Raw genomic sequence first — 14,584 nt, 5'->3', positions numbered from 1 at the left:
CCTAGGACACCTCTGTAGACAAGGAGCTAAATATGAGGTAACCAAAAGAGACTGCAGGGACATGTTGGTGACTGAGATAGAGTGAACTCCCAGCCACAGTACAGCTCTACAAGCTCATTGTGGAAATGTAAGAACAAAGAAAGCAGAATCTACTTAACACCCAGAAAGGCACCTTCGAGGTCAACACTGGCAGCAACAGGCTGGGGCTAACCGCTAAGAGACAGTCAAGTTCAAGGTCAGCAGCTAGCAAAGCACAAGTCAGAGGTGCCAGTATTGACCATCCCTCGCTGGGTGGGGAGTACACAAACAGCGTGTGATCATCTACCTGTGGAGCCATGGCCGACAGACAGATATAGGTCACCCTCCATAGGCTCGGCCCATGGTAGCTCAGAGAACTGTTGTGGAATATTTTCGTCGCATTCTGACACTCCTGAAACTGCCCAATAAACTTACCCCTTGAATCAGGGGGCAGAGCCAGTGACTAGCTGACAGGAACTGGCCATAGAGAAGCCAGCAATTTGGATGGAGAAGATGCACAGGAAGGAAAGGGAGGGAACTGGAGTTTGAACTTGCTTAGTTCTGGGACGAGGGCAGAGATGTGTCTTTTGCGGTGTCTCCAGCCAAAAAGCAAGGTCAGCTAGTTGCTACTCAGCCTCCCTGAGCTAGCAGGCTTTCACCCCAGCCTCTGACTCCTGAGTCTTATTGATAAAGACCAATATAGACAATTTAACCATGGGACCAGAAGTCGGGCCATGGGTGGCAGGCGACAATTAAAGTATCAGTAGATTCATATGCAGCCACTAAACTGACAGAAAAACATCAACTAACTAGTCTCTTAGCAACGACTCCAGCCTTGGAAATGCCAGATGAGAAAGTTCAAAGCTTTCCTCTCTTGGAAACCCCTCTCTGAGAGTTTATCACCCTTTCCCCGGCGTTTCACTGTTCTAGAATTCTCCTTGAGAAAGCTTACTTCCACTTTGCATACTCCCAAGGAATGTCTGCATCTTTAATCTTTAGTGATGTGAGACAATGAACTCAGCCACTGCCCCAGGTCAATCTCCTTGGATCATGAGCATCTAAGTCAGTGGTTCTCAACCTTCCCAATGCTGTGACCTTTAACACAGTTCCTTGTGGTGTGGGGATCCCAAACCATAACATTATTTCATTGCTACTTCATAACTGTAACGTTGCTACTGTTAGGAGTTGCGATGTAAATATCTGTGTTTTTTGATGGTCTTAGGCGACCCCTGTGAAAGGGTCATTCAGCCCCACCCCCCACCCTAGGGACTGCAACCCACGGGTTGAGGACCACTGAACTATGCTATGGACAGTCCTAGTACACTCTAACTCTGTGCCCATAGTTCATAAAAACAATTCTCAAAATTTTTAAAACTGAAATAATATCAATTATCTTTTTTTGATGACAACATACTATCCTTGACAAAAGGTCAGGCATGCATGGCAGTGCATGGTTGTAATCCCAGATACTCTGGAGGCTGAAGCAGGAGGATTGTGAGTTTGAGGTCAGCTGGGAGACGTAGCAATACCTGATCTCCAAACACAAATACTCAGAAAAACTTGAGAAATAACACCAAATACATGGAAATGGCATGACTTACTTTCAAATAACCCATGAGTCGAGGAAGAAATGAACAGAGGGGTTTAAAGTGTCTTTAAACAAAAATGGAGACGTACCATACTAAAATCTATGGAATACACCCAGAGCAGGGCTGATGGAAGTTTACAGGTGCCGGTGCCTTGAGATGCAGTGGCAGGTCATGTGAGGTCTTTCTACTTTAAATGTAGACAAGGTACCAACCACAACAACCCACTCCCGCAGCTCCATCAAGGGGGTGGGGGCGGGGAGAGCTGTGAACTCCAGACTAGACTGGACTATAACGCAAGAGCTTGTCTCAATCAAGGGCCGAGAAAAAGAAAGGATACAGGGAACAGAAGGAGGAGAGAATGAAATAAAGACCAAAGCAGAAATAAATTGAGACAAAAATAGACAATATCTATGAAACAAAGAGTTGCCTCTTGGAGAGGTAAAAAAGAAAAAATGCTTTGCTAGACTAATTACTAAGAAGAGACTGGGGGGGGGGGGGTGGAAGTGGAGGGCTGAGGAGAAAGCGCAGTGCCTGAAGTGCCTCACATGAGGACCTGAACTCAGTCCGCACATGAAAAAGCCAGGTGTGGTAGACACTTGTAATCCCAGGGCTGAGGGGAGACGGGAGGATCTCTGGGCCTCACAGGCCAGGCAGCCTAGCCTAATCTATAAGCTCCAGGTCAATGTGAGACCGTGTCTTAAAGAACAATGATGGCCCCTGAGGAACAATATCTAAGGTTGTCCTTTAGCTTCCAAGTGCGCGCGCGCGCACACACACACACACACACACACACACACACACACACACACACACACACACACATACTGGTGCACCTCCACACAAACAAACAGGCACACGCACAAATATAAAAATAAAAACGGCTGGGTGGTGGTGGCTCACGCCTTTGATCCCAGCACCAGAGAGGCAGAGACAGGCAGATCTCTGAGTTCGAGGCCAGCCTGATCTACAGAGTGAGTTCCAGAATAGCCAGAGCTACATGGTAAGACTCTGTCTCAAAAACAAACAAACAAAATCAAATAAATAAATAAAAATAAAAAGCAAATGGGCTGGAGGGATCTGTTGCCACCACCCACATGATAGCTCATGAGCAACCATAGGCACATGCATGGTACACATACGTACATGCAAGCAAACCTATATACATAAAATGAAAATAAACAATTCTTAAAAAGTAATAATTTTAAAGTGAAAAGAGACATTTAGCCGATGCTACAGAAACATAAAAGATCTTTAGAGATTGTCATGAACAGTTTATGCCAATGAATGTAAAAAGAAATGGAGAGGCTGGAGAGATGGCTCAGTGGTTAAGAGCACTGATTGCTCTTCCACAGGTCCTGAGTTCAATTCCCAGTACCCCACATGGCAGCTCAAGACTGTCTAACTCCAGTTCCAGGGGTTCTAACCTCCTCACACAGACATATTAATAGATAGATAAAAATAACTACATAAATCAAAACATTTAGCAGCAATACATAATATATATATATATATATATATATATATATATATATATATATGAATTGGAGAAATTCCTAGACATACATGCCTCCCCTCCCCAATATTGAATCATGGTGAATTAGAAAACAAGAGCAAACCAATAAAAAAAAATGAAATTGTATTAGTAATTAAAAGCCTTCCATCAAAGAAAAGCCCAGGCCAGATAGCTTCACTGATGAATTCTACCAAACACTTGAAGAGAGGAACAAATACCATTTCTTCATTTTTATTTATTTATTGGTTTCTTGAGACAGGGTATGGTGGTTTGAAAGAAAATGGCTCCCAAAGGGAGTGTCACTATTAGGAGGTGTGGCCTGGTTGGAGGAAGTGTGTCACTATGGGGGTGGGCTTTGAGGTCTCCTATGGTCAAGCTACAACCAGTGAGACAGATCACTTTCTACTGCCTGCAAGTTGAGATGTCCCACACTCGGCTACTTCTCCAGCATCATGTCTGCCCACATCACCATGAGATACTGGACTAAACCTCTGAAACAATAAGCTGCCACCTCAACTAAATGTTTTCCTGTGTAAGAGGATGCTGTGGTCATGGTGTCTCTTCACAGCAACAGAAACTCTAACTAAGACACAGGGTTTCTCTGTGTAGCCTTGGCTGTCCTGGAACTCTCTCTGTGGACCAGGCTGGCCTCAAACTCACAGAAATCTGACTGCCTCTACCTTCTGAGTGCTGGGTTTAAAGATGTGTGTCACCTCCACCTGGTTCACCAATTCATAAGTGAGCCAAAATAAATAAATAAATAAATAAATAAATAAATAAATAAATAAATAAATAGGAATTGGTATTTGTTCCTCTTTAAATGTTTGGTAGAGTTCATCAAGTCATTGAGATTGTGGAGCTACCATCTTGTTAATGCTTGTATCCATCCCCCACAAGCGAAGCTGACCTGTCTTATCTTGGGCTCTTCCCTCTGTTCCTTCTGACCTCACAGGATCCCCGACACTCATAGGCCTGCCCCTACGGAGGAGCAAGAGACAGGGAGGTCTGGGCCACCTCATGAAGCTTGCTTGTGCTCAGTCCTGGAGACATCATGTGTGTCTTACGATGGACTTGTTGCTGAGCCTGTCTGGGTCTGGTAGGACTCAGCATGGACTGGGCAGTGGTAGTCACAAGGTCCTTGTGGACTTGGTGACTAGACACTCTCTACCAGTAGGTCCAACTGGTAGCTGCACTCCAGACTCAATACATGGGAAACCTAGGGATCAGGCTTTGACTAGTATACCTGCTCATCTACTTGACAAGGAAAGATCAATAGTTACGGGGTTAGAGGAAAATGGTCAGAAAAACCAAAGGTCAGTTTTTTGTTTTTTTGTTTGTTTGTTTGTTTGTTTGTTTGTTTTTTTTTTTTTTTTTTTTTTGGTTTTTCGAGACAGGGTTTCTCTGTGTAGCTTTGCGCCTTTTCCTGGAACTCACTTGGTAGCCCAGGCTGGCCTCGAACTCACAGAGATCTGCCTGGCTCTGCCTCCCGAGTGCTGGGATTAAAGGCGTGCGCCACCACCGCCCGGCCAAAAGGTCAGTTTTAAGGGGTCAGGGGGAGAAGTCTGTAGGTGGACTTACGGAAGTAGGCATGAAGTGGGAAGTCTTCCGATCACATGTTAGCTCCGATAAAACAGCACCCATCACGGATAACAAAACAGACAAGTGTCCAGTGACTTAGCCCACAGACCTCAAGAAGTCTCTGTCACTGGCCACTCTCATTGGTTTAATAACAACAGGACAAAGTGTCTGTCAAATACTCCGATGTATTTGAGCTATTCGTGGATCAACAACATGCAGAGTCTATGGAAAAAGATTTCTAGATCTATCACCAAGGTCCAACCAGCCTCAGTATGACTGTGAGAGTATTTGATCTACTGGCACAAGACTCCATATAATATCACCGTAGGCCTAAAAACCAGCTTTGCGGCACCAGAGGAATATCAGCGGGCCCATGGCTATGCCATTCACTGACGGTATCACAGAGGCACCATCTAGAAGCGTCCAGATTAAAAGAGCACTGGACTAATATCCTGAGGACATACCTACAGTGTCATATCGAAAGCATCTGCCATGAGCATGAGGAATCTCTCTCAGGACATGACACATGCTTTGAATCAAAGGCTCAGATATGGTACTGTGCCCTCAAGAAAAGAAGGACACAGTCAGGAGGTGGACTCGGAGCCCCGATTACCTTCATGCCCGTGGCTCTCCTTTCTCCTTCCTGTCCTCTAACTCTGAGCTCACAGGGTCCTAGAGCTAGAAGAGTCTAGGTTCCCAGTGACCAGAGGCAGAGAGTGGTGGGCATTTTGACAGGGCAACTGGCCCCGGCCGTTAGGAAGAGGTGGGCTGCCGTCACACAATGAGAGCAAGGCAGATCCGCAGGGGGATTCCTGAATGGCAGACTCCCATGGGGTATGAAGTGGTATAGCCGCCTGATGAGTGGGGTCCACCTTGCAGTACAGAGATACCCTGAGAACACCTGAAGGTCTAAAGCAGGTTTTGCAGTCTGAGAGAGAGTAGCACACCAGAGAAGAGAGTATCAGCCAGTGGCTGCAGAGGTGGCCTGGCCACGGCCAGGGGTAATAAATGCTTCTGAGGTTGACATGGCTGCCCAGGCTGAGATTGTGTGCTTAAGGAAGGAATTGCAGCAGGAAAGTGGCACGTGGCTAGCACCTTCGGCAGAAGCCTCTGAACTGGCAGGGAAATTGGGTGAAAGAGAGATTGGTAGATGAGATGGAGCTGTTGGCTTCCCACTTCTCACAGCTGGGAGGCTGAAGGGTAAACACAAATCAGATCTGTATTTACGAGCCCTTCCTGGGACCCCCTAATCTGGGATCTATGAGAGGAGTCAGGTAACAAAGATGCCCTTCTGCTCGGATGTGATCTTCAATACAAAGACAGGGAAAATCCAGGATCTTGCAAGCAGGAAGAGAGAGGTGACCTGGAGGACGTGGTCTTAATAGTGGTTCAGTGTGAGAGACCATGGTAATCAGAGCATATTCAGCACTGGAATTCCTGGAATTGGGGAAAAGCATCAAACAAGCATTGAAAGAGTCTCTCAGGCTGGTTTGTGGGAGATGGAGGCAGATGGAATCGGTCTGAGTGCTGTGGACACACAAGCTGAGCAATATAACCATGTATCTGCCCTTGAGACACAGGCTGTGTAACCTGAGGCAGTCTGAGGGGCATCAGACCCTGGTGGGTTGTCTTACCATTGGAGATATTTGATCATCTGCTGTGGGATGTTCTGTATGGCAAATGTGTTGCTCTGATTGGTTAGTAAATAAAACACTGATTGGCCAGTAGTCAGGCAGGAGGAAGTGTAGGCGGGACAAGGAGGAGAATAAAGCTGGGAAGTGGAAGGCTGAGTCAGAGACACTGCCAGCTGCCATGATGAGAAACAGCATGTGAAGATGCCAGTAAGCCACAAGCCACGTGGCAAGATATAGATTTATAGAAATGGATTAATTTAAGATATAAGAACAGTTAGCAAGAAGCCTGGTACAGCCATACAGTTTGTAAGCAATATAAGTCTCTGTGTTTACTTGGTCAGGTCTGAGCGGCTGTGGGACTGGCAGGTGAGAGAGATTTGTCCTGACTGTGGGCCAGGCAGGAAATCTCTAGCTACAATCATCACCAATGGAGGTTGCCATGGATACCACCAGCTGGACCACTAGGGAGGAGAGACAGGCGCTACTGAGGGAACTAGGTATAAGGAAAGCAACATATGATGCCCAGTTGACTGGCTCTCATTGTTTACCAGGGACTTTGAAGGATGACTTGATTTAGCCATGACCTTGAGATAGGCATGGAGCCCTGGTGGCTTTCCTGAGCCCTTTGGTGGGACAAGACCATAAATATGCAGTAGGCAAGGCTTTGACAGATCTAAGTGACTAAAACCAGCATGTAAAGTGTGTCCACTAAGTGAGAGAACAGCCAATAGGAGCAAAGAGAAAGGCCTTTCTGATTACTCAAAGGCAAACGTGCAAGAATTGCATCAAGCTCAAACTCTTGAAGGAAAAACAAACTGGACAGAAGGCCAAATTCTGTGCTAATAAACTTCTGGAAGGCTTTAAAGCCAGAAAGAAGTTTATAGAACACATCCATGATCAAATAATCCAGGTTTAGAAGATCAAACCCATCGCAAGGGTATGCAATTATCTCCTCTAACTAAGCAGAGTGCCTCTCTTTCTTGCAATATATGAGGCTATGCTAGGAGTGAGATCATCTGTCCAGCACGGGCTGCCCCCAGAGGCCAGGTGTGGTGGGTGAAGGGGCAGCAAGGCAGTTACAACCACAGTGCTAACCTGGAGGCTCTCTGACTCAGGGAACCAGCCCGTCCAGCACGATCGAGCATCGCCTCATGAGATTTGGAGATCCCTCAGAGGGATGAGTAGTGTGCACCTGAAGGAGCAAGCATGGCCAGTTAGTTCAGAGAGGTAGAAAAGCCAGGGGTTACTGTGGCATTCTTGGGAGAGTGATGGCTGTGTAATGTACACGAGATACCCAGCAACGTGATTAGGAGAAGCCTCAACAGTCTTGGCCCAGAATTGCTAAAGATGGAACAAGAACCTTGTGAAAATGGTAACAGATGCTCCCGAGAGCACTAAGACTGTTAAGGATCCCTGTGCTAGGGAGCAGGTCACCTCCCTTGGAGTGGCAGCCACAGAGGCCAGAGACCATTTAACAATAAAGTCTAATACAACTGCTGTTGGCTGCATTCCAGAGCTATAGATGGGAAAGTCATAGAGCTTTCGTTTCAGGGCTTGGGGAAATAAAGCTAGGACTGGGCTGGACTTGTGTTTTCTATGCCTACTGGCCCCTGTAGTGCCAGTGCTGCTAAGGATGTGGGGGAGAATTAAGGTGGAATCCTCCACCACTGTGGATCCTGCATGCTCCATGATGGAAGCGCCAGGCAAGACGTGCCGGCTAGTGGAATACTGGCAGGAGTGGTTATGGATTGAACCAACTTTCTGATTGGACATAAGGCCCACTCTGCAGGATACTGGGAACTTAGACAAAACATGTGACCAGGGAAGACATAACCCAGTGGAGATGCAACTGTTGTTGCTCTGTTAAATGATGTATCAGCTAAGGTACTTCCCCACATTCATGTTTACAGTCACGGGCTATTACTGTACTCCATTTTTCTACTTCCCACTTTTCATCCTTTTCCTGACAGGGTTTGTAGTAGAAGGATGGATGCCCAGAGATTTGCCAACAGCCATGTTCTGGAGACAGAGGGATTTATCTCTGGGGACCAGAGTTTGGTACCTCACTGGGGTTAGAGAATAATCAAACACCCATGTCACCTTCTCTAGGGCTCAGACATCCTTTCGGAAGAGAGGAGGGATTGAGTGCGGCACAGGACTATCCTTTGAGCCAAACCATCACGAGTTCAGCTGTGTCTACTTTAAAAAAGGACATACATCACTGATGGGCTGGCTGACTGTTGATGTTCCCCCAGAGAAGTAGGGGTTTGGACTGACTTACCTGACTATCCAGCCACTCCAAACCTGTTGTAACAATTCTGCTGTAACTGCACTTGGCCTCAGGAGCAGCTAGTAGTATATAGGTGAGCAGGCCTAGCAGGAAGACTCCATCCGTCTGGCTCTGGAGAGTCCTTATCCATGCTGGGTGCAGACCTTCTAGCATGGCTGCCTTGGGGCCACTTAGACTCCTGCCTGGAACCCCTCGCCCATGGCTCCGTATGTAATTACACCTAATAGACTCAATGATTCTCCCAGAGTGCTTTTCGGTTGAATGTACCTTGGTTTGTCTTTGGAGCCTTAGGAGGAGAGGTAAACGTTCATATCTCCCCCAGGGAAGGAATTTTGGCAACAGTTATGAAATGAACATGTCAGGAATTTTTATCTAAGTCACTCACTAGTGAGAGGTTCATTAAGTATTACAGTTTGTTCAAAAATGAATCCCAAGTGTTCAACATCAGAAATACTGAGAATTTATAAGCAAATGGAAAACTGTCAAAGCAGGTCAGTATTCATGGGGCAGTCTCACCAAACACAATTTGCATTATTATGGGAAAATCGTTTCTATGACTTAGTTTTTCTGAAGTTTCTAGAATCATAAAATAGCAGCCAGACATGGTGGGTGGATTCCTGTAATCCCAGCTACTCCTGAGGCAGGAGGATGGTGAGTTCAAGTCTAGTCCAGGCAACTTAGTAAAGCCCTGTCTCAACGTAAAATTTTAAATTTTGAAAAGGGCTGAGGATGCAGCTCAGTGGCAGTGTTTGCCTAATATGCACGGTGTCCCGGACTTGCTATCCAGCTCACATAAGCCAGCAAAAGCTGTCTGTAAAATAGCACTAAGAAGATGAATAAGACAGAGCACTCAAAAATCTTTTCGATTCATTCCCAAGTCTTTCATTATTTCCCCCTATATTTCAGTTGGTGGTTGACCCTTCCACCCAAAATTATGCATTTAATTGTCAGGAGGTAGCTCAGCTGGTCGGCTGGCAGACAGCCTGCCTAGTATGCACAGAACCCTGGGTTCAATCCCAAACACTGTGCGAAGCCAGGCATGGTGTGGCACACGCCTGTAACCCGAGCACTCGGATCAGGAGGTCACTGTTATCCTTAGCTAATTGGATAGGCTGAACAGTGACTTAGAGGCCAGCCTGAGATAGATGAGACCCTGTCTTGAAAAGCATTCTAAGTGCTTTGTTCTGGATAACCTTGAGAGAGAGTCTTTTCATCTGTAACCAGTTAGCCAAAGCTGGCAGGCAGGAGCATCCAAGGGGCAGATGGAAGTACACCCAGGATCCTTGGTTTTTTTTGTTTGTTTGTTTTAAATCTTCACAGAAAGTCACTAATCTTAAAAATACATATTAGCAATAGCGAAATTAACAAGAGAATACTAAAGAATCAGAGAAATGTGACCTCCCAACCAGGCCTCCCCCGACTCACACTGCTGTACCAACTCACACTACTGTACCATAGCTGTGCTCAGACGGGGGTGGGGGGTTGGGGGGTGGAGGGTGGGAGGTGGGGGGGCGTGTAGCTTCTCCCCTGGTGGCTATCCCCCTTCTTTTATCGTTGGGAAGTAGCTGGTGATCTCCTTCCCACTGCCTCAATTCTCAGTGTTGTTCACCAGAGCCGCGACCCTGGTGAACACATTCCCATCACATGAGAGGGCAGCAGTCCGGCTGGGCTGGGCGCAGATGCGTGCAGATGGGAATAATGCCAAACTGGATGACCACATCACAAGATGTGGTGAGAACCCAAACAGGTCAACTGAGGCCCAAGTAAGTATCTCTGCTCCCATGTACCAGGAGCCCCGAGCTTACCCTGCCAAACCACTGGGGCAGCAGATGTGATAAGTCATACAGTCAATAAACACTTAAAAAAGAAAAGCAGCGGGGAGGTGGTCAGTAGAGAAACAGCCACCCCAGGATGTGGTGGTTTATATGCCTGTAATCCCAGAACTTGAGAGGCAGGCTAAAGAAAATCAGGAGTTCAAGGCCAGCTTCTGCTAGCCTGAACTGCAAGTAACAGAGTCTCAAAAGACACACACTGAAAATAAAAAGAAAATGGTCATAATAATCAATCAGGATTTTCACCCCTGCACTCCTGGGGACCAGAGAGATCTCCCTGCACCCTCCCTAAGGCTGCTTAAAAAGGAGGCGAGCATTGGTCAAGAGTCAGCTTGATAGTGAGTGACTGTGGTAGTGTTTCTGTGAATAGATGGAGAAAATAAGCTCCCCCCCCCCCCACCCCTACCCCGAGTTTCTCCTGAAAACACCACTCACACAGAGCAGCCGGGCCGGGCCTGGCCTTACAGCTTCAAAGCACAGTTGGTGATGTCATGTTGAAGCCCCGGCTAAGCCACAGGGCTGGAGCCGCAGGAACACAAGGGTTTAGATGCTTTTCACCCTGGGACTCTGCCATGTGAGGCTGGGCCAGGGCCTGAGGAATGTCCCAGGGCCCCACAGAGGAGGCAGGAAGGAGCTTCTCTAAGCAAGGTGGAGGGGGACCCCTTGTACTCAGGGCTAGGGTTCCTTCGGGTGGCTTCCACACAGTTTTTAAATTGTGAAGAAAAAAAAAATACAGATACATAGATATGTTACAACATAAAGGAATGCCCCATTCACCTTTACAAAGTATCACCTTCGAGCCGGGAGGGCGGGGAGGGCTGGAGGGAGTGTGTGTGTGTGTGTGTGTGTGTGTGTGTGTGTGTGTGTGTGTGTGCCACTAAGGATTAAAGATGAAACCCAGAGCTCTCTTCTGAGCTGCACTCCCTAGCCCCACCTTCGCCTTTAGAACTCTCTAGTCCTGCCCCTTTTCTCACACTGAGCAGACACTTTGAGCTGTATTAATAATCGTCTCATTTTCCACAGTAGCCGTACCCCACATGCATGTGTCTTTATGGAGTGTATCATTCAATTTTGTCTGTAAGGGGGTCTGCAAATGCAGAGGCCGGAGGTTGTCTTTTAGTGCCACCTTCCGTTTTAATGTGTTATTTTGTTTGTTGTTTGCTTGTTCGTGAGACTGAGGCTCACTCTAACCTGGAGCTCACCTATTGGCTGCACTGGCTGTCCATCAAGCTCCTGGCTCCTCACACTAGATTACAGGCTTGACTGCCACTTCCACCTTCCTTACACAACAAGCACTTTTCCCGCTTATTTAGCTTTTTATGTTTTTCAGCTCACGTTGTTACAGGAAATGATAGTGGGACTCAGCTGTTTGCAGCTGGACCACGTTTGCTCATTTCCATTGTTGCAATATTTCATTTTATAGTGGTGCCAAAATTATCCTTTCTGTCACCCGTGGACATTTGACATGTGTCTTTATGGAGTGTAACTTTCAATTGTGTACATTTGACTAGTGTTGGTATTTAAGGAAATTACATTTTAACATTTACTTTGTGTCCATGTTGCTTCAGTTTTTCATGGGGAACAATCATGGAAAGAAGGCAGAATATTTGGGGGGAGGTAGGGGACTAGCAGAGGGGGATGGTGAAAGGGAGGAGGAGGGAGGTGGGGGAGGGAGAGGGGGTGAATAAGAGCAAAGCAAAACGACACATATATGAAACCCAAAACTTCCTATCAACTTGAAAAGGTAAAAAAAATACGATCGTATCAACTATCAACTAATAAGTATAGTGCTTTTGGCTGTACCTTCTAAGTGACCACACGTCTTAATAGGACCACTATAGACAACTATGGCAGTTCCCAGTGTCCTCACTCAATCTCTCTACCTTGGATGGGGCCACAGTGGAATGCATCATTTAGTAACATGTTGGCTGTTGCATGGAGGATTTGAGAAAGATATTTTTATCCTGTTTAGGCAGACTCTACTCGGCATAGTGTTGAATCCTGTCAAATACCTTTTTTAGCTTTCCCTGAAATAGTCCTAGCTTTTTACTGAACTGCTGGTGTGAGGATGATGCCAATACAGCTTTTCATAGTCTGCTCTGTATTAGGCCAATTAGCAATAGAGCAGCAGAGAGCGCTTTCTGTCTGTTCTCAAGGTCAAAGGTATCACAGTCACCGCTTCCACCCTCCGTCACCCTCCCAGGTTTTTCGACCCTGTGCGTCCGTTGCCCACAGCTGAGAACACCGAGTAGGCCAAGGTGACAGTGACTATTGGCGAAGGGTCAAAGATTCTTATACTAATGACAGCCTCGTGCTGAGCAGGTGGGGCAGAGCATTCAAATGCTTTCCTAATCTCAGTCATTTCCCTGTGATTAGGATTATGAAACAAAAAGCCGCAGTGGGAGTCCAGCTCCAAAGCAGCTGCCTGGTAGAGTCAGCCTGCGTTCAGTCAGGGTGAGAAGCCGCCAAGCCAGTGAGGTCCGGAGTTGAAGTCCCTGTGTTTGAAGGTTCCTGTCCCAGTGAGCTCCTCACCTGCCAGTCTTGGGGAGCAGGTAAGAACTACATTCCTGCTCTCCTTGGATTTTAGCTGCAGCCACTGTGGGAGAGCTGGCGCACGTGTGTGTGTGTGTGTGTGTGTGTGTGTGTGTGTGTGTGTGTGTGTGTGCAGGGAGGTATAGAAGAAAGTATGGTGGCTGCTGTCTGGAGGTCCCCAGGGGCCACACTGCTGACTGCACACCCCTCCCAGTGTTCTCTTCCGGCTTGTCTTTGTATGTCTCTGCCGTCATTGCCTCTCTTCCCTCTCCGTTACCGGATCTAATAGATGCCTTACCTCCGAATTACCAGCCAGGCCATCTCAGAATTGGAGTGTAAGGACAACACCGCTGTCTATGATCGGTGGCCTTTTGGGGAAGGTGGGCAGTGTGCGAAGACCTAGGCGAGCATAAGGTCACGTGCCTGAACGCTGAACCTGGCCTTGCCCCTAAACACCTTTCTCAATGAGGCTAGGGCAGCATTGGCTGTTTTGAGTGGATGCTCAAAGCCCTTGAAAGTAACCTAAGTCTACTTGGCAAGCAGCAGTCCTTAGGCAGCCTTGTCTAGCAGGGATTTTTCTCTCTGTTTCCCTTAGCCGTCGATACCTTTTGTGTGTTGACACAAAACCAGAGACAAGTGAGGATCAGATGCCACGCTGCTAGAGGGAGTTTTCTAAGGGGAAAAACGTGTGGTCAGTGTTTCGAAAGGACTGGGCAGGATGTTAGGACAAGGATGCTTCCGATGAGTGTGGCGGAGCACTAGTGAGGTAGCGGCAGGGGGGTTAGGAGTTCAAGGTCAACTTTAATATATGTATGAGTTAAAGGCCAACCTGGGCTACAAGAGCCCCTCTCTCAAAAAGACAAAAAAGAGGTAAGGTGGCTTGGGCAGCTTGAAGAACAGACACTTCTTTCTCACGGTCCTGACGTCGTCTGTGAGTAGTGAGGCAGCGGGGCCGGGGTCTGGTGAGGACCCTGCTCCTGGGTTAGTCTGCTCTCAGTTGAAAGGGAAGGGGTCGGCAGAGAGACAGCAAGCTCACCAGCATCTTCCTTAAAGTCCCTCATCCCACCTTGGGGGTCCAACCTTATGACCTCCCAAGAACCTCATCCCCCAACACAGTCATAATAGGGATTGAAATGCATGAATGGAGGGGTCCTCCTCAGCGGCAGGGTCCTTGGGTCACTGGACGGAAGCTTGGGCAGAGAGCAAGGAGACAGAACCAGCCTCCACAGTTGGGGAAACAAAAGCAGCTCAGCACTGTGGGATGTGAGGACAGCCGCCAAGGCTCGTGAGAGTTGAGGCTGGAGGGACCTGTGTGCTTCAGACTGCCTGGCAAGCTCATCAGGACACAGATTCCTGGGTCCTCTCCATCCCAAAGAATCAGTGCCCTTGGGGGACACCATGGAAGCAATCTTTTGCCAGTGACCAGCGAGTCCACAGGTGCCCCGGTCAGTCTCGTCCCTAGAACCCCAGATACTGGAAGGACACAGAGCAGCCCAGTCTCACCGTCTCTGGCTCCTGCCGAAGAGATGTTCGGATGTCCTGCCTATAAGCCCTGCTGCTGGGGCCAGCTGCCTCCCTCCTTCATCATGTGTCTACCC

At 47.5% G+C, this 14,584-nt stretch overlaps 1 protein-coding gene across 1 annotated transcript in view; it reads left to right on the top strand.

Moving 5' to 3' along the window:
* The first annotated feature begins 12,855 nt into the window (after positions 1–12,855).
* The window catches only part of Kiaa1614 (KIAA1614 ortholog), a 37,493-nt gene continuing 35,764 nt past the window's right edge, over positions 12,856–14,584 (top strand). The window contains exon 1 of the mRNA XM_052737238.1: positions 12,856–13,006. The gene's annotated coding sequence lies outside the window, so the exon portion shown is untranslated. The remainder of the gene's footprint in view (positions 13,007–14,584) is intronic.

The sequence above is a fragment of the Peromyscus californicus genome, unplaced genomic scaffold (assembly GCF_007827085.1).
Source record: "Peromyscus californicus insignis strain IS unplaced genomic scaffold, ASM782708v3 Scaffold_14__1_contigs__length_90479793_seg_2, whole genome shotgun sequence".
NCBI classification, from domain to species: domain Eukaryota; kingdom Metazoa; phylum Chordata; class Mammalia; order Rodentia; family Cricetidae; genus Peromyscus; species Peromyscus californicus.
The sequence above is the reverse complement of the archived record's forward strand: the minus strand, read 5'-3'. Positions and strand labels throughout refer to the sequence as shown.